This window comes from Lepisma saccharinum, chromosome 27 (genome assembly GCF_977018435.1).
Source record: "Lepisma saccharinum chromosome 27, izLepSacc3.1, whole genome shotgun sequence".
NCBI lineage: Eukaryota > Metazoa > Arthropoda > Insecta > Zygentoma > Lepismatidae > Lepisma > Lepisma saccharinum.
In genome coordinates this window covers 58,932,630-58,952,884 of record NC_139255.1, presented here as the reverse complement: position 1 = coordinate 58,952,884, position 20,255 = coordinate 58,932,630, and the positions used below count along the sequence as shown (strand labels likewise).

The 20,255-nt window shown below is 37.5% G+C and overlaps 1 protein-coding gene across 1 annotated transcript in view; it reads left to right on the top strand.

Moving 5' to 3' along the window:
• Positions 1 to 1,774: 1,774 nt before the first annotated feature.
• Positions 1,775 to 20,255, top strand: part of LOC145980002 (uncharacterized) — a 61,426-nt gene continuing 42,945 nt past the window's right edge. The window contains exons 1-3 of the mRNA XM_083112948.1: positions 1,775 to 2,121; positions 4,366 to 4,461; positions 10,116 to 10,211. The gene's annotated coding sequence lies outside the window, so the exon portion shown is untranslated. The remainder of the gene's footprint in view (positions 2,122 to 4,365; positions 4,462 to 10,115; positions 10,212 to 20,255) is intronic.

The following is a 20,255-nucleotide window of genomic DNA, read 5'->3' as shown; positions in this document are numbered from 1 at the left end:
CGTCTGCCGTCAATTCGGACAACGGAGGTAGGCTGAGTCCCCGGATGGGACTCGGCCTCAATCTACAGGTATTTTTTTGTTTCTTTATACAGCATATTTGTAGAAGATACAATTCAATCTACATGTATATGAATATACGTTGTATAAAACACATCTTATTACTAATTTCGTAGAACCTGTACATGATTTTTATCTATTTTTTTTCTGTTTTCCTTTGATCCCCTATTTTTTTTAGGTAGTGATTGCTGCTACAACTGTTTCAAGCATTCCCATTGGCTGGTAGCTTTTTGGAGTAGTAAATAATCTGTGATGGTTAGGTTAGGCAAGTTGGGTCCCTTAGAAGAAGATGAAGATGACGAAAATTGTTGTAGCAGTTATACAGACCCTTTTTTTTTAGCAGTATATGTACTATTTCTCGTTAAAATAAAAATAGGTTTCCCCATGATGGAATGAACTATTTATTTGTCATGTAGAATTGCTCATTATGGGAACACGAATACAAGAACGCTTGTGTTTTTTTTTCTGTGCTGGCGGTGTAGCTACAACTATTCGAAAGTAAAATGTTTTGTATGGTTTAACAAACGAATTAAACGTGAAAGAAGAGACTTTAGAGGCACCAGTAAGGTAAGTAAATGGTATTTGGGGTAAGACTGCAGAATATGGGCTGCTTAGGAGAAACGTGGTTCATAATTTTTTGGTAACGTTTTGTAGTTAGTAATCGGGAAAAATAAGTTTTAAGGTGCGGAAAATTCTTTTTGTTTAAAAAAACCAGAAAAACGTGTCCAGGTTGGGCGGTATTGAAATCGTAGCAACGTACAAATCTAGTGAAAGCAAAAAATGCCTATTTTGTTAGGTAGCTAGGTTTAGTTCTCTTAGCCTAAATAATAATTAGTCCTTGTGCGTAAACAATATGGACACGAACGAATGGAGAAATGCGTTGCTTTTAGTAGCAGAAAGAACATTTTTCATTGTATTTATGCTATTGGAACAGAACATAACAGGCCTAACCTAACCTTGTAAGCATTCCTCGTCTGAAATAATGAAAGAAACTGTGCGTCTGTGGGTGGAATCCGAAGCGACAAATCAACTCGAATGCCGTGAAACGAAGGGTCTCACTTATCGCACAACACTTGAGCGCGTAAACAATATGGACGTGAACAAATGGAGAAATGCATTGCTTTTAGTAGCAGGAAAAACATTTTTTACGCACAATAATATAATAGTAATCGTAAAAGGAACACCGGAAAATGGATGTAGAAGGTACGTACTGTCAGGGGATATAAATTTTGTTTGTCTATTTAGAGGAAAAAAGCAGCCCATGTTCTGCAGTGAGACCGTATTGGGTACCAGTTAGATAAGCCGGAGACACATTTAACTCGTTTTTTTTTTTCAAATAAAAATAATTTCTACTTACCTCATATGCATATGCATGAAAAAAAGCGTTATTTTTAACATTATAATTATTTATTTGTCGTTGCTAATTCGGCGGCCAAATCTTGACTCACGTTGTCTGTCGTCAGCTGATATGCAGTATTCTCAGCAGATGTGCAGTGTTTCCAATGCTAACAGCCCTAAAAGTGACCTGCCTAACCTAACAATGAAAGCATTAAGGAATGCCATACCCCTTCATATTTATGTCATGTATTACCAGCACCAATTCATAATTAGAACACCTTGCAGTATTTTTCCAACTTCATAGTGTGCAGAAAAATTACTTGTAGTTGTTGTCCATGCGGAAATATATGCATGCCGACATAAGCCTCTTACACATCAACAACTAAAGACTGCACACATACATGTATTAGGCCAGGTTGTCAGATCATACACATGCGCCATTTAAAATCTGGTGAAACGTAATTTTTTATCCTCATTAATCTCAACTGAAATCACTTATATATTATAACAGTGTGATTATTTTCACCAGGTGGTGAGGCTAGCTTTTGAGCTATTTTTACCAGATTTTAAAATGCATGTGCATGATCTGGAACCTGGCCTGCTACACAGATATGTGCATTCTTTAGTTGTTGATGTGTATGACGTTTACATTGGTGTGCATTTATTTTCGTTCAGGAGACAAGTACTTCTTTTCTGCACATCATGAAGTTGAAAGAACACTGCAAGGTATTCTGATGTGAACTGGTGCTGCATTCGTCGTTAGGCCAGTTTTAGGGTTCTTAGCATTAAAATTACTTTGGTAAATACTTTCCAACACCTGATCATGTAATTTCTGGTCTTCAGCACTTTCTGCTATTCTCACTACCTTGTGACTAGTGGTCATACCCATTTTTAATTTAAAATACCTTCTTAGCAGTAAGTTCAGCAACACTGCCAATGAATATAACACAATAAGATAAAGGACAGTGTTATATTTTAATTTGGGTAATTATTTTGCTACTGAAAATAGCCCGGGTACCAGTTAGATAAGCCGGAGACACGTTTAACTTTTTTTTCTTCAAATAAAAATCATTTCTACTTACCTCATATGCATAGCAGAACATTTTTCAACTTTGGATCACTTTTTTTCCATGAAAAAACGTTATTTCTAACATTATAATTATTTATTTGTCATTGCTAATTTGGCAGCCAAATCTTTACTCACGTTGTCTGTCATCAGCTGATGTGCAGTGCTTCCAAACCTATGAACCTATAAATGCCACACAAGCTATTCACAAAACGTTTTCAATCGAAAATTGTTCCACAAACCATTCACGGAAGGTTAGGTTAGGATAATTTAGAAAAATAAATTTAAAGAAAGAAAAAAACTTTCGTACACATATAGAGCCACTTTGCATCTCGTGCAATGTGTAGCTTACATATACTAGAACATTTAGGACATTCCATGTTCAATTAAAAAATATCTTGGGTCTTCAATATCCCGGAACATTTTCACAACGCAACCTTGACACGTCATCTTGTCAAACTACCGCTTGGTTGCTACACTGACAGGGGGTTACATAACCGAATGCACGGAACATTTGATTCACGTAGTCAACGGCAATGGTGGCATGAGCTATCGTGCAACGGAGATGCATGAATGACGAAAAATACCTTACTTACAGGCCAAAGAAGTTGCACGATTCAAAAAAACAATTTCCCCGGCTTCAGAAAGTCCACAAGAACTCAATTCCGTAAGTACTTTCTCGGCTTTTCTCCTGTAAATTTCAATAAATGTGTCTTCGGCTTATCTAATCTTTACCGTAACTTTAGTACTACTGGCAATGAGATTTTGAGTCCACTTTCTGCACAGTTAGGCTAATCGGGAGTGGGCCTACAATTCAAAATAAGATCCACACTGTGCCTCCCCCGGGTATCGAACTTGGGATGCCTTGATTACAATGTGGGTAATGGTTCCGATTGTTTTATGATTTTTATTAAAAAATTCTCCTTGCATGAAGTCTAATTATCGTAGAATTTTGGCAATCATTATCACATGAAATTTGAACCTTCCTTAATGTAATGAGCACTGTTTGGATTTCGAAAAAGTTATTTATGTTAAAAAAAAAAAAAAGCTTAAAAATTACCAGGCAAGCATGTGTGCTTCCCATGGACAATGTATTTTCCATTGTCAAGCGACTTTAAGTATTGTAGACTAGTGGGAATTAATGTAGAAGTAAATCGGAAGCTTAGTAGAATGCATTGAGGGACTTATTTTAATGCTCAGAGGACCAAACCAAATCTAACTCCTAACCTAACCTTTCAAAAATGTAAAATTACTGTCGTGTCATTAACGGAAGCATGACATGATAAATAGCATTATTTCACTGATGCATCTCCACAAACTAAAAACAGAAAAATATTCATATTAAAAATATTTTTTTTAATAAACAATGCAAATTTTCCCCAGTCTCATGGGCTCTGAGGATCACCTTTACTGTAAGTTGTTTTAAGCATGGGAACCCTGGTCCAGGTGAATAATTTTCAGTTGTAGTGTATCATATTAATCAAGAATATGGCACACATGTATTTTACAGCAATGACAAATCAACCTTTCAAATATAATTAGTAGTTGATGTAGGTTTTTCGTAGGAGAAATTAGCCCTCTGCTATTGTCAACACCTGGTCATGCCCATTTTTTTATGATGATGAAATATAGCTAGTTGTTGCATAGGGTATAGCAAATGCTATACCCTATGTACAAAACTGAAATAATGTTTGCTTGATACTATCTATAACTGCATAAAGGTCTTACACTTTTAATTTGTATTACAGTATGCCAATGAATCTTCATGATTTATATTTGTTTTGCAAACTTTATATTGGTCCAATTTAATTTTTTGAATAAAATACTGTCATAAATCATACAGCTATGTTAGTAATCAATAAAAAATAGTTTCATTGTACCTAACATCAATTTTTTTTTTTCAGCACCCATATTTTTTCTCACACCTTCGGAGAGTGAAGAAGAACTTCAAATGTTTTCCTTGAAGCACCTTGCGACTACCTTCTGAAGAGGCTGTCAAGGTGTGTCCAATAGCTTTCATACTTATTCTGCTAATATATTTTACAGAGCAAAATTATAATACCGGACCCCTCCCCAATTTTTGTAATATTTCGCATACTAACTAATTGAGGCCTCCTAATAACGAATTTGAAGTTAAAATTTGGGGGTCACGTGTAGAAATTGCAAAATAAGTGAAATTGAGTGGTCCGTGACCGGAACAGACATGCACGATTGCTCATCATTTACCAGAAGATTTTGCGTTTCCAATACTTAAAAGCGAAATATACATTCCTGACATTTATGACCCCAAATTTGAACTATGCTTGCCTAACCTAACCTTACCGTGAATGGTTCGTGGGGCTATCCGTCAATGGTTTGTGGGGCTACCTGTGCATGGTTTTACGACCCCAAATTTTAACTGTTTGCTTAACCTAACCTTACCGAGAATGGTCAGTGGGGCTATCTGTTGATTGTCTTGCATTAATTGTGATAACGAACTGATAAAAAATCTTATTTTCGTAGCACTTTAATGGCAAACCTTCTTCATCGAAGACTCCATTTTCGTATCCTGCAATTTTACGATCGATGCATTGTTGCCAAACTTACCTGTAATCAACAACTTTTTTACTGTTCTCTTCCGCCATTCTTACACGATCGATGCTCTTCAAGAATGAAATCAACAGTGTGGCAATGCTGTAGACAGCGTAACTAATTGCGAACGTCAATTGTTCATATCAACAAATATGGTTCCTATACTTGTATACGGAGAATCATTACGAGAATAGAAAAGCTTATTTTACAAGTTCTACACATTAATGAAGAATTTCTACACCTCACCCCAACATGTTAACCTCAGATAAATCATCGCAACCAATTATTTGTGAGTATAAGTAGTAGCATAGAAATTACAGAAGGGTCCGGTATTGTAAATTCTTGCCTATTTTACATTTGTAGCTGCTGCTTCAACAAAAAGGATGCAGCATTTTTTTTATGGAAAACTAATACACTAGCGCATAATTGATTGGTTTAGACCAGGGGTTTCCAACTGGTGGCTCGCGAAGCCAGTTTGGAAAATACATTAATTTTATGTATTTTTATTAAAATACGTTCCATTTTTACTGAAGAAACAGTTTCAGAGTATGGCGTTTATAACAGATATCACAGATCATCTGAACGAACTGAACTTGAAACTGCAGGAAAGAAACCAGCTGGTGCCAGATTTAATGGGAAACATAAATGGGTTTCGTAATAAACTGAAGATTTTCAACGTTACTTTGGAGAGGAATAACCTGTAGCAGATGATGAAGAAACACTGGACATTTTTTAATTCAGTGCAAATATTAAAGAAATAATGGATGAGTTTGACTCCAGATTAAAGATTTTGAAGAACTTAAAGCAGCATCCAGCTATTTAGCAATCCTCTTGGCGTTAACATCGAAGGATAAGAAGCTTCTCTCCAACTTGAATTGTGTGATTTGCAAGGCGATGTGTTCCTTTAAACTAGCCAAGAAAAGGGGCCAGAGTTTTTCAAATACCTTTCAAACGAACGCTTTCCAAACCTTAGTAGTTTTGGACAAAGAATGACATGCATGTTCGGCAGCACATACACATGTGAAAGGGTTTTTTCTTCAATGAAGTTCATCAAGAACCGCTACAGAAGTCGATTGGTAGATTCTTCACTGCTTCACCTTCTGAGACTTTCAAATACAGAAATTGAAGTGGACATTCCAACTTTAATAAAAGAAGCATATCGGCCTCAATTTTCACATTGAACACTTACTATGAAGGATTCTTATTTGTATGGTGTGTTTTTCATTTCTTTCAATTCATCCATAAGTATTGGTTTTTGTGAAATAAATTGTAATTATACAATTTTGCTTTGTGATTCCATTGTTTTTAATGCCTAATTTTAGAAATTTAGGTCATGCGAAAGTAAGTACTACATTCTCAGTTCAGTACTTACAATTTTTGTAATTTTTAATCCCCCCTCCCAAACCAATCAACTGCTGGATATAATTTTGGCCCTCGGACCTTTTGAAGTTGGAAACCACTGGTTTAGACCAACTGTGACCCAGTGTGAATCAGTCATTGTTCGGCAATATTATGTTTTTTTGCTAGCTTTTCTTAGTTTATTAATATTGCCTTGGTGTTCAATATCAGCTTCCTTTTAAAACCTGCACACTGTATCAGAATCTTCACAGCCTGGTAGTTTGTGCAGCTTGGTTATTTATTTTATTTTATGATAAATTGTTCTCTTGGCATAGACGACTAATTCCCAGCATCTCTTATTTCCTGACTGATCCATAACGACAAATTCTGTAATGAGGGTCAAAACCTCGGAATTAATTTTTCCTCCTGTTACTTGTGTGTCTGCTGCTTGTGTTTTTTTGTTAAAAGTGATTAATTGTGTATATATATATGTGAAATGTACAATGGACCAGAATGTTTTTTTCTAAAGTACCAGTAAATTTTATTAGTTTATTATTAAATTAATAGTATTGTTATTTTGCAAAGAAGTACTTGTACATTTAAAAATTTTGACGATCGCTTCGCTTACGACCTTATTCTTACTGTAAAGCTTATATTTATTGCATGATGTCTGTTCATAATATGATATGGAAGTGATAACTAAAAACATATCAGTGGCACTTTGAAAATTGAAAATAGCCCAATTCTGGGGATTTCCATGTTTGATGCATTGACGAGATGATTACTTCGGCTGCGGCAAGAGACAAATATATTATCAGTATTGATTAATAATTTAATATTATTTCACAATGTATGATATTTTATGGTAAGGAAGTAAGGAAGAAAACACGCACAAGATTTAATTTGATTTATTTTACCACTTTTGGCTAATTTGCAAAGATGGGGATGAGTGATGACATGATGAAATTGATGAATTGACAATCACAAACATCCATGCCCAGGCCAGGATTGGAACCTGGGACCCCTGGAACACACACTGAAAAGGAAACAATAAGAATGAAAGAGAGACAAAGGTTGATCTGTAAAATTAAAAAGATAAGCATGAGGTGGAACGAAAAAGAGAGAGAAAGGGAAATATATGAGAAGGGAAGATCTCTGTGGCGGAGTGGTTGAACGCTAGGATGCCTGGGATCCTGCTGTCCAATCATGAATACATCACTCATATTCATTGATGCAACATTAAATAACAAAAATGAAGAAGAGTACAGATTAAAGAAAATTGTGTAATATTTCGGGAGACTTTTCCTTTGCCAAAGACCACCCCCGCGTTTGCATCCATGGATGTCCTGCTTTTCGTTTCAGAATATCTGGTCACCCTAGTAAAATTGGTACATGTATTTGTAGGATTTGGTGATAACCAGGGCTGAAAAATGTTCAGTAAAAGTTAGTTTTTTAAGGAAGGTCAGTAAAGTTTGTTTTTATGATTGCCATTAGGATGGGGGCTCATTAGCCAATTGCGTTAAGTCGTTGATTTTAGTTCTCGCCACCGAAATTTCCACCCCCCCCCCCTGCCCCACCTTGTAACAGCAAAGACACAAATGTAGGGTGATTTGTTTGGAGTAAAACAATCTTAACTTTTTTGATCCTGAGATTGAGAATTGTGGAGATTTCCCTCAATAAAAGCTACTACAGATGTCATAGGCTCTGTCCAAAAGATACAAAGTACATACTTGAAGCATGGTCTTAACGGAAGTGACGTCACTTAGTACAGTTTGAAAGCGTCAAGTTCACGACGTATCGAGACCACAGGACAGAGCACACGAACTTGGAGGCTTGGTCACGTGACAAGTGGACTTGTTGTTCATTTGTTTGAAATCGCGGAGGTAGAAAGGCAGCAAGATGTTTGTTGCAGTACTTCTAATGTGTGGAAATGTATGTATTAGAACATTTACAAATGCTATGTGAAATCTATGGTGAAAAACAAGTGTTTAAAATGTGGAAAACTAACGCGTCCTCAGTTATATCTACTGATCGTATTTGGTGCTGCAGTCGAAGTGCAGTTCGAAAGATCTTCACTTCTAGTCCATGACTTCAAGACAGCACTGCGAGACCATTCCCGAAGTACGATCTTGCACCTTTCGGACACGGCCTCAGGTGAGGTGGGGGGTAAATTTGCATATGGCAGTGTGAATCTGGAGTATAGTGGACCAGGATGTTATACAGGGTAGGGAGGCACTTGAAAACAACTCTGGGTTTGTTTGGATACATGTATCTAACGTCAGAATCAGTGTGGGAGAAAAAAACATAGGGTGTGTGTGTGATTTTGTTGATGTGAAGGTGGTATTTGGTGTTTGATTGAATTGTTTCAAGTCTACTTTGCGCACAGGGAGGCCAGTTGGAACTGGACCTACAGTTTAATGTGGGATCCGAAACACTGTGCCATGTGCCTCCACCCAGTATCAAACCCAGGTCTAGGTATTTGCTGTTAAGCAGTGATGTGACTGTACATAAACATTTTAATGTGTTTTCCACATGTCATGTACAAGTACAATGGGTACCAGAGTGTTGCATCGATGCTTTTTTGCTCGATCGTCTAATAGTTCCCACACATGACACTAGATGGATTATAGAATTTACTGTTTCTTCGCTCGAGCGAATAACGCTCGAACAGGCAAACGATCAGTATACGCTAGAAGCCCAGTAGTTCATGTACAACAGTAAGTTGTCTGTAGTAGTGGGCCTACAAATATGCTCCGTGAAATGAAAGACGCAGAGAAATTGAAACTAAAGTAAACATAGTCATCATCTCCATGTTCAAATGTAATTTAATCTATAATACCAATACATAGCAATATATGAAAATAAATAGATGATTATGGGCTGGAACTACCAGCACTAGTTTTACACATATTTGTACGATTATTGTCACATTGAAATGATATTTGATGTTCTATATATTCAAACGTGGGAGACTTGATCGAGTTTGAGCAATGAAAGTGGTTCAATGCAGTGCTCTAGTGTGTACATTTTAAAACCGGCCCCAAGCACAAATATGAGAAATGTTACAATATAGTGATCTGGGCATTTAGTGCCTTACAGCAATGTTGGGAATGACGTCCTTCTTGCAGGATACGCATGTCCAGATGGTTTGTCATATTCCTAGCAACCCTATGAAGTACTTCTGCGGTGATATTCTCAATGACAACAGTGATGTGGTGCTTCAGTTCTTTCAAAAAAAAATATAGGAAGTAGTCCGGACTTGAAAGATCAGGAGATCTGGCGGGCCATAGTCCTTGTGAAATAACATTGTCGCCAAAAAATTCCCTCAGACAAACGCGCAATATGGTAGGGAAGGGGAAGAGGAGGAGGGAGGGGAGTATAAGTATGCAAGAATTGAACAACAAGGTACAACAATATACACAAACAGACATTTGTTATAAGGTACTAAATGTGCAGATCACTATATTGTAACATTTCTCATATTTATGTTCGGAGCCAGTTTTAAAATGTACGCAGTGTTGATTACATTGCATTGTGGTAGACAATGTGAAGTAAACTACAGATTAATTTACAACACTGATCGAATTGTATTGGTTCATATCTAGAGAAGTTTTGATTTTTTAAAAAACTCTGGATAGCGCTAACAGTTTCAACTACTTAAGAATATTTGTAATTATTAATATCTATGTGTATGTGGGACATTCAGAATTTAGTCCTTAAATTGAAATGCATTCGTTATTTGCAGTCAGAACCTGAAGTCGTCCATCTAACACTCTTTGACTTTTGAGGAGCGGGTGTGCAAGTGATACAGACGATTAGGAATAGTTTCACGGAGACCAATGTGAGTATATAATTTTTTTTGTTTTTGAAATATATATATATATATATATATATTTATTAATGATGCTTTGTACTGAATAATAATATTGCACGTGAGGATATAGATGAGCTTAGAGGTGTGGCAGGTTCCTTTGGGGTAGAGGGTTTTTCCACCTGGGGCTTTGCATTTGTGAGTGGGGGAGGGGGAGCAGGGGGTATTTGAAAACAACTGTGAGCTTAATTAAGATTAGACACGCACATTATGTAGAATTTTCAGTGAAAAATACTGTCTTGACCAGGACTCGAACCCGTGTCTCTGGCATACAGTGCCATTTCTTTACCACTAAGCTACCGAGCCAGCCTGGCTTCACCTAATTTTTCGCTGCTGTTTTATCTGTGTGGAGTCATCTCTGCAAGTGCTGCCACAATCTGTTGCCTTTGAAACACTGTAGACGTCGACGTTGCCTGGTTCCACCCAGCATAGAGATGTAAATTCATCTTGTTGTTTGGTGACCATGGTGAAAGGATTATCCACGATTGACTAAGTGTTGGTGTAGGTAGAGATTGTAGTTCTATCGGGAGGTGTTGATGCATTGTCCCCTGAGGGCCAGGGAGAATGGGATGGCTTGCTTGGTGTGGAATATATATATATATATATAGAGTGTGTATACACACATGCACACCATATAGATTAATTCGTATTTTCAATAAATTAATCAAAAATACAAAACTTTTGTACTTAAGTGTAGCGAGTATCTATTATTTGAAATGAATTGAGCACACCATATAGCCAAAAGTCACTGGACATCCATTGCTGTTAATTCCAAGACATCAGTCATGTTCATTGGGTATGAAACCTCCCTTTGCTGTTATTAGAGCATTTACCCTTCGGGGTAGACTTGCCACTAAGTTCTGGTAAACTGCTGGCAGAATTTGTTTCCATTCTTCCTGTTGCATGATGAGTAGTTGATGTGTGTTTGTTGGTCGAGTTGGTCTGGCATACAAATGATGATGCAGCTTATCCCAAAGATATCTGATTGGGTTCAGGGCTTTGGGAAGGTCAGTTAAGCACTTCCTCCTGATTTCCTTCAAACCTTGACACAATTGACGACTGTGTGGGCAGGAGCATTATCTTCATACAAAAAAGGGGCCTCTTCCACACTAATGCCACAGCGTGGGAGGCATGTTATTGTCTAAAATTTCATGGTACATGTCAGAGGTCATCAATCCATTGATTAAAACTAAGAGTCCAAATCTAAACCAAGGAAAAAACACCTCCGCCATTACGACACACCACCAAATTCCACTGTTACTACAACAGACTCTGGCAAACGCTGACCGCCAGGCATCCACAGGGTCCAAACGTGTCCATCTGACTGGCAGATCATGTACCGTGACTCGTCACATGTTTGCCTTTCCCTACCATCCTACCACATCCAACCGCCTTACCAAAGCCCTTCGCCCCTACAACATCTACATAGCACACAAACCAACCTCCAAAATAGCTGACCAACTAAACAAACATAAACGGTACTTCCTTTCCCCCCTCAACAATCCAGGTGTCTACGATGCTGAATGCGAGTGCAAGGCTCATTACAGCGGCAGGCCCATCAGTGAGAGAATTCAGCAGCATCTATCAAATGCAAAAACTGCCCAACCCACCACCGGACTTGCCAAGCATATCAAATTCTACAACCATAAATTTGAGAAAGTACATGTCAAATACAAAGCACACACTCTCATAGACACAAAAATCAAAGAAACACATGCCATCATGCACTACAACCATGAACTGAATATAGATAGTGATCAGGCACACCACGCCTGGCTTCCGTTACTGCAGCAATTAACACCAGTGAACAGCAGACGACATATACGCAGACATACAGGCAACAGCAGCACACCTTGCGGCGATTTAGGGAAAAACAACAGAAACATGCCAAGCAACAATACAACGAATTCCAATGAGGATGGTGGCAGTGGCTACCGAAATTAATAGACAATAATGTAAAAACAGCTTTGTGGAAAACGTGAGTACCTTAATTATCTTTTACCGCATGTCTCATTCCCATAGTATGAAAAATGTACATCATCATAGAAAATGAACTACTTTATTCAGTAAAGATGAAATACAAACACAGTTGTTACATTTTTGTTTATATGGAAATAACATTAATAAGAGACCTCCATTTCGTTCCACACATACTATCAGTCTTTTTGGTAGGTTACACACCACATTGTGCAGCATGGCCACAGGAATTTGAGCAATTTCTTCCTGGGTCTGATTTTTAAGTTGATTGAGGGTGCTTGGAGTTGGTGGTTGGAAGAGTTTTGCTTTCACATGGGCAGATCCTGTGATCTCATGCGCCAGGGAATATTCCCATTGTTTTTGTAACATGTTTTTACAGTGAATGTGCTCTGTGCCTCATTCGACAACTCCATCATAACTGAATGGTAAAGCAGGTGCTGGAAGATGGCGATAGTCACATGTTACCTTTGACGCAACAATATTCAGTGTTGCAAAATCATCCAATTCATTGTTGTATGTTATTAGTCATAAAATAACAATATTGCACTGAATTCGATACTCTTGTAAATGCAAGGTGGTCCAAAAAGAATTTTACAACTTTGTAGGTTTATAAAAATTTATTCGGACACGTTAAAAATGGCTGGTTTCATAAGCCAAGATCGAGCTCACTGTGCATTTTGGTTTGAAGGCCACATGCACTTCCAACATGATGGTGCATCACCTCACGGAAATCTGGATATCCTCAGTAACCAATTTCCACGTCGATGAATGAAACCCCAAATGTAAAAATTGAGGGGTGTTGGATCAGGTGAACAAGATGGCCATGCAATTGACCCTCCTCGACCTATCCATTGACCTGGAAATCGGTTATTTGGGGTGTCCCAGACTTTAATGAGGTGTGTGCTCCATCTTGTTGGACATGGATGCAGTTAAACACACAGCGAGCTCTCTCTTGACCTGTGAAAGTGGCTATTTTTAGTGGAACTGCCACTGGTGCTTAAGGTGATGGAATTCAGTACTATTCCAAAACTTAATGTATTTCCTTACACCACATCCAGTTCTCTAACATTTCCAGATACAGTTTTTTGCACTTACAAAGTTGTAAAGTCCTTTTTGGACCACGCTGTATGAAACTGATATACCGTAGGCCAGGGTATGAAATTTAAAGTTTGAAGTTAGTCACCGGACTAAAATCTTTGGTTGCCACTATTTTATATTTATAAATAATAAAAATATGAGTAATTATTAAAAAGAACATACCTTAGGAATTAATGTTTGTGTAGCGTTGTCGTTCTGCACTGAAGTACCACTTATCAATCACAGGTGCTGGGTCAAACTCGGACAGGGAAGTCCATTTACAGAAACTCTGAGCAAATCATCCAGTGTCTCAGTCTTCAGAGAGTTCCTGTAAATAGTCTTGAGTCTGTTGTGACAGTTGAAACCTCTCTCATATGACTGTGCTCACTGGTAGAACAGCACAAAATGTCAAAATCTGGAAACCTTGCTGTACACTCCTCACTGTGAATCTTCTCCAGTGTCTGATTCAAAATCAGAGAAGGAAACAAAAGTTTGTATTCTGTCCACTCTGCTAACAGGAACATCCATTTTCTCATTATAAAGGCTCGGGTTCAAGTACATGTAGAGCTTCTTTATTTCTTCTATCCAAAACTGAAGAATATTTTCTTTGGGAGGCCAACCCAAGGTGTAGAAAACATGCAGAGATGCAATCGCATCTGTTGATATAGATTGCAATCTTTCTGTGATGTACACCTTCGCATTGTTAATTAAGTTTACTCTAACAGTCTGAAACTCTTGTTCTTCATTTTGAATGTTTGTGAGCTGTGCATCCCTGATCTTCCCTGAAATGGATACATGGTCCAAGAAATATTGTTCGCTTGGTCCAACATTAGATTCCAGGCCAGCCAAAACTGAAATACGGTGTGTAATGTGTAATGTGGGTGTCATAAACATTTGTGGAAACATAAAATGCCATGGTCAACACTATTCACGTAACATGTACAATAAATTAGGTTGAGAAGTATTCGATTCTCTGTTGAGAACCACTTCTACGCCGTAAGCGTCGTGACAATCTAAACACTTCTTGGAGTCAAACAAACAGAAAATAGTAGACATCAATAGAACTGCAAGTCATCACTCAAGATAGAAATACGTTTAGATTTACTAACTAGCATAATTAAAATTAACTACACTACACTACTTCTACCATTAACTACATCCAATCTAACTACATTCAACCTTTTTTATTTTTGTTGAAATCATTTAAATGATGCAAGTTTAACAAATATATTGGGACTAATGTCGTCCAATTCAACGTCATGCATGATAGCAATTTTCATTTAATTGGTAATTGATAACAAGCAATTTTAACAAACACGGTAATTAATGTCATTCATACACGTGCATAATAAATATCTATCATTGAATTTGTTCATTGCTTAAATCAATTTGAACTTTCAACAGTTAATATTACTACCATATCAATGTACACATCTTTTTTGTAAATATTTGAGTTTCTTTATCAAGATGCTCTTTGTGTTAATAGGATTAATAAGAAGATTAATATTTGGGATGGCTCTTTTTCTTTACTTTATTTTTACACCACCGTTATTTTTCTTACTCGATTAACAGCAACAAAGTTTAATCTTTCAGTTCATGATCAATTAGTTCATTTTACGTCACACAATAATTCGTATATCAAGGCTGGTGCATTAATTATGTCCCATGCAATTCTTTACGAACTTATTATTTACGCACACACTTTTTCACTTAATTAGGCAATTAGAAACTGGTAAAATAGACGATCGCAAAATTTAGAGTACATACTGTCTTGCTACAATATTGCACAAATCACGCTACTAAAGAGGGCATTAACGATACTATCTAATTGCATCGTCTAACAGGCAATTAATCAATTCGTTCAAGTTCAAACATTGCACTACATTTATTTTTAGTATAATAATTTGTTATAAGTTCACTCATGTTTTACTTGAAAGACTTATGCATCTTTGTAACTACACAGTTCCAAAATGAGAATACGATGAACTGCACTTCTATCAAAACAGGGACGGCGACAGGGGTGGGCACATATATAAATCCCGGCTTTGTTTATTTATGATTAAAATAATCTCTAAATAAACAAAGAACCAGCATTGCTTCCTTCCAGCAACCCAATAAATTACTTCGACTTTTTAATTAGGTCTACATTGAAATTTCAGAAGTGTCTCTCTTTATTTCATTACAATTTTTATATTTATATTTTACATACCTGTCATTTTCAAATTACTACATGGTATACAAAATAACAACTTTGTATTCATTCTACTAATAAATGCTAATAAGAAGCAATCACAATAACCACTACATTACCAAGGTATATTAATTTTGATGTAATAGTTATGTGGGTTTGGAAAAGGCAACAGGATTATTGAATTGATAATGGGTAGCTAATCCTATTTAGAAATCCTAAATTTTGCCTATCAGTTACGTAATCATGCGATTTTTCTTGTAATTAACTTAAATAGAATTAAAAGAAGAGGAGGTTGGAAGAAAGCTATGTTTTGAGAACGTCACAGAACTATACGGCGTACGCTTTTAGAAGGAACATGAGTTTAGCCAATACCCAGCCAGTGCTACTGTGCTGTTGCCAAACTAACTGCTAGTGCAAGGGAAGGACAGAAAATTTGCGATTATTTTGATAATGCATGCACAGTATATATGAGTACAGTGAAATAATATAGTGAATATTTCTACACAGGATTATAATATCATATCACTGCAGCATATACGAGAAACCCATACCTGAAAGAAGCTTGAAGGTATTTATTGTAAAGGAACTGCCAGGTCATCATCACTGCTCTCGTCGTTTTCCTCAGTCTCCATGTTACTGATTTCACTCATTTCCGAGTCACTCTCCTGGAGGTTAATGATTAGATTTTGCACCCTTGGTGTCTGTGGTGCTAGGTTTCGAGCGTGACATTATTTAAAATAAAAAGAACACACGGAACACACACTATTGCACGAAAGGGCTGTATTTAATATTTTCACAAATTGTTCTTCGTGGCGCACAAGTGAACGATAAGTGAATAATTTTACACCAGCCTTGCTACGAAAATGCTGAACTCAAACTGACCCAGACTTTCAATATTCAAGAACGTCCAGAACAATGAAGGGTCATTGTTTATATCGAGACGAATTTAACACCCACAGTTTTCCCTAGACACAACAACTCGGCTGCGTCAACACGGTGGCAATGAACAAAATGGGTGGAAGGAAATGAAAGGTGATGTTTCCCTTGTTTCTTCAAGGAACGATAACTTCGGCTGTAGGTGATGGAAATTCATGGGACTTGGACAGACAGGTTCAAAATGTCTTGCCTCATCTTATGATGAACCTTAAAGTGGCGAGTTTTATGAAAACTTCTTGCGCGCAAGAAAAATACAGAACACGGCTTTTAACTTCCGTCCCGCAGTCTCCTAACTGTACAAAGTTGCACTCCTGCCATTGGTTGATCGCCATACACACCCGCCCGATATTGCTTCTAAAAGCGCTTCATATAATCAATCACGATGAGAATGGTTTAAACTTTAGAAGCATCAGAGGTTTAGCCAAAAAGGTCAACAGAAACTGTAGATGCAGATGAAGTAAGGAAGTAATGGTATGTCACAAAGTATCCATAAGAAAATTTTGTTGATTTGTTTTCAGTTGAATTTTCTGCTCAGATAGGCTAATCGGGACTAAACCTACAGTTTAAAGTGGAGTCCAAACCAGTGTGCATTGTGCTTCCACCAGGAGAGGGGGCAGTAGAATCCAGAACCTCTTCATTATAAGGCGACAACGTTATGCCATTGGAGAAAAAAATATACAGAAATAACTCACAGGGAACGTGTTATATTATCACTAGAGCCTGGAAGTTTGGCAAAATGCCTCTTTTTATCTACTGCATATATTGATAAAATTTTTCCGGATATACGTTTTTTATGTTGTTTCGAATGTTTTAGAAGCCTTTTCATTTTGCCTATTTTGCCTATTTGGGACCCCACTGCCTATTTTTAATTATAATGCCTTTTTTTGCCTTTTTCAATGAAAATTGAAATTTTTTTTTCTCCCAAAAAACGTTGTTGGCATTTATTTTTTTTCCGTTTATTATGTGAATAATTTTCGCCTTATTTAAGTAATATTGAACTCACGTATGTTTCAACATTGCTGAAGGAGAAAAGTGTGTTTAAAAAAAATAGTATTTCATGCTGAGTTAAGATATTGCCTTTTTCGTTAACATGTCCTTGTGAATGATTGACTGCTGAAAACCTGTTGCAGAACACCTGCACAATTACGTCATCACGTCCAGCGTCCGTGTCAGGAGGTTATTGACAAGAAACAGCACTAATGCCCAAGGGCCTTTGCATGGATTCCAAAATCAAGTTCTGTATCTTTAGTTTAGTTCTGCACTTTGGAAGGAAAGGATCGTGTAGTTGTCATCCTGCCGAAATTTAGTGTGCTATTAAGTGGTAAGTTACATGGTTACGTGCATGAATTTGGTGAAAGCACATTTTTGACAGATGGTACTATTCTTCTCTGCAAGATATGTGAAAAATCATTCAACCATGAGAAAAATACTTTTATATCTCAGCATGTGTCAACATCAAAACATAAATCTGCAGTTGCCAAAAAGGTTGGACAGAAGAAGATATCCCTAATTTCAACAGTGGGCACTTCATCCAACAGGCAATCTCAGTTTTCTCTTGAACTGTGCAAAGCTTTCATGGAAGCAGGGATACCTTTCTGGAAAGTGGAAAACAAGTCACTGAGGAAATTCTTGGAGAAATACACTAAAGAAACGGTGCCGTCGGAATCTACGCTGCGGAAAACATATTTAAGCATCTGCTACGAAGAAGCTCTGCAAAGAATTCGTGCTGAAGTTGGTGGAAAGAAGGTTTGGATTTAAACAGATGAAAGTACTGGCGCTATGGGATGCTGAATAGCCAACGTCATCATATGAACTATGGACCCAACATGCGGAGAATCCTCGTCATTTCTTCTCACGTCAGAACAACTAGAGAGAGCCAATGGTTCGTCAATAGCTCAGTTATTCTCAAATTCCCTACTTCTGCTCGGGCCAGATGGTGTACTACATCATGATGACATGTTACTTTTTATCAGTGATGCAGCTCCCTATATAAAGAAGGCTGCCATAGCATTGAAAATTCTCTTCCCGAACATGCTTCATATCACATGTGTAGCCCACGCAATGCACAGAATCGCCGAAAAAGTTAGTGTTGCACCCAGAAGTGGACAGGTTGATTTCGAACACAAAGAAGATATTTCTGAAATCTCCCTCTCGAACCCGAACATTTTAGGAAGTTGCACCTGAGCTTAGTTTACCTCCGCAACCAGTCTTGACGAGATGGGGAACCTGGATATCAGCAGCTATATATTATGCTAACCACTTTGAAAAAATCAGTGAGGTGATCGATGCTCTTCCAGAAAATGAAGCGGCTTCAATTCGTGAAGTGAAAAAACTCCTGTGCTATTCAAGTTTACTTTTGCACATTATGGTGCATTGCCAGAGACAATTACAATTATAGCATCCATGAAAATCTTCGAGGAATCTATGCAGCAGATGATGGAAGTGTCAGGAGAAAAGGGGTCAGCTGTTGTGGAAAAGTGCAAATGGGTAGTGAGTGCAAATGATGACTTGAAACAATTGAAAACAATTTGTGATATTCTAAAAGGTAAAAATGCTGTTACCGAAATGAGTCCAGCTACATTTGCTTGTTTCATGTATGCTTCATTAACATTTTGCCAGAAATTATAGATAAAAGTAAGTGACTTTCAAATGTGCCTTTTTCAGTTTATTTTGCCTTTTTTCCCATTTTTAGTGCCTATTTTCCACATTATAAATGCCTTTTTGCCTGCCTATTTTAACGAAAATAAATGCCTGAACTTCCGGGCTCTAATTATCACCATAGAAGATGTGTTCATTTATGGGCGAGAGGAACAATTTCCACTGTGCCTTTCTCGCTGCGGCAGCTGGCGATCAATGTTGTCAACTTTGCACTTTTGGAGCCAGATCTGGCTCTTTTGTGCGCTGTTTTGGCTGTGAACTGTGGCAACCGCCCCCTGCCCAACCATGATGCCACCATGGGCTCCGGCCCACAAACACCAACTTTTGCTACGAGTGTACATTTTGCACGTGACGTGATATTGTTATATAGGCTGCGTCACCCACCCTCTCTTACTTCCCCAGTTACTTTTATATAGCCCGGTGGCTAAGGTGAAGATGACAATATTGTTATCCAGGAATCCTTTATTTTCGATTTCATGTGATCATCAGTGGATTATTGAGATGAGTGATGCTGCCAAATTTAGGCGGTGAAAATTAAGAATAAATTGCCATCACTTTAAAGCTAACGGTATTAGCAGGCACCCCACCCGTCTTGACACCTAAAATTACCCTAGGAGGCACTTTATGCAGCCTTCGTTAATCTAGCTCTATTAATGGTGAAATTTAGCTCTTTTATGCACATCAGGTTTGGCAACACTGCCAGGATGGTCGTAGGAGGCAAGGAGAAATACATTAGGCTTATGGGACCATTATTTTTTTGTTCTCTCTGAAATATCAAACATCCAATGACGTAGAAAAGTGCATGTACGGAAAAAGGACAGATTGAACCATGTCATAGTAGTAGGAAAAGTCGAAATTCCCATTTGATTAGCTGTAACTTGAAGTTGAATTCCCATAAGGAATACATGGGATTCTACAAATACTTATTCATCATATTTTTCAAACACCGTGTCTAGCTTACTAATCAATTTGAAAAACAGTTTCCACTTGCAACATGGAGAGAAATTCATACTCTCTTGCATACTAATCCCTTTTATAAATAGCAGTGCCCAATCCTACGATATTGAAATAAATGCACAACTGGTGCATAATTGCCCCTCTTCACCTTAAGAGGTTGTATTGAACTTTATTGTTCATTGTGTCTTAATCTAACAATGAAACACTATGAAATTGAG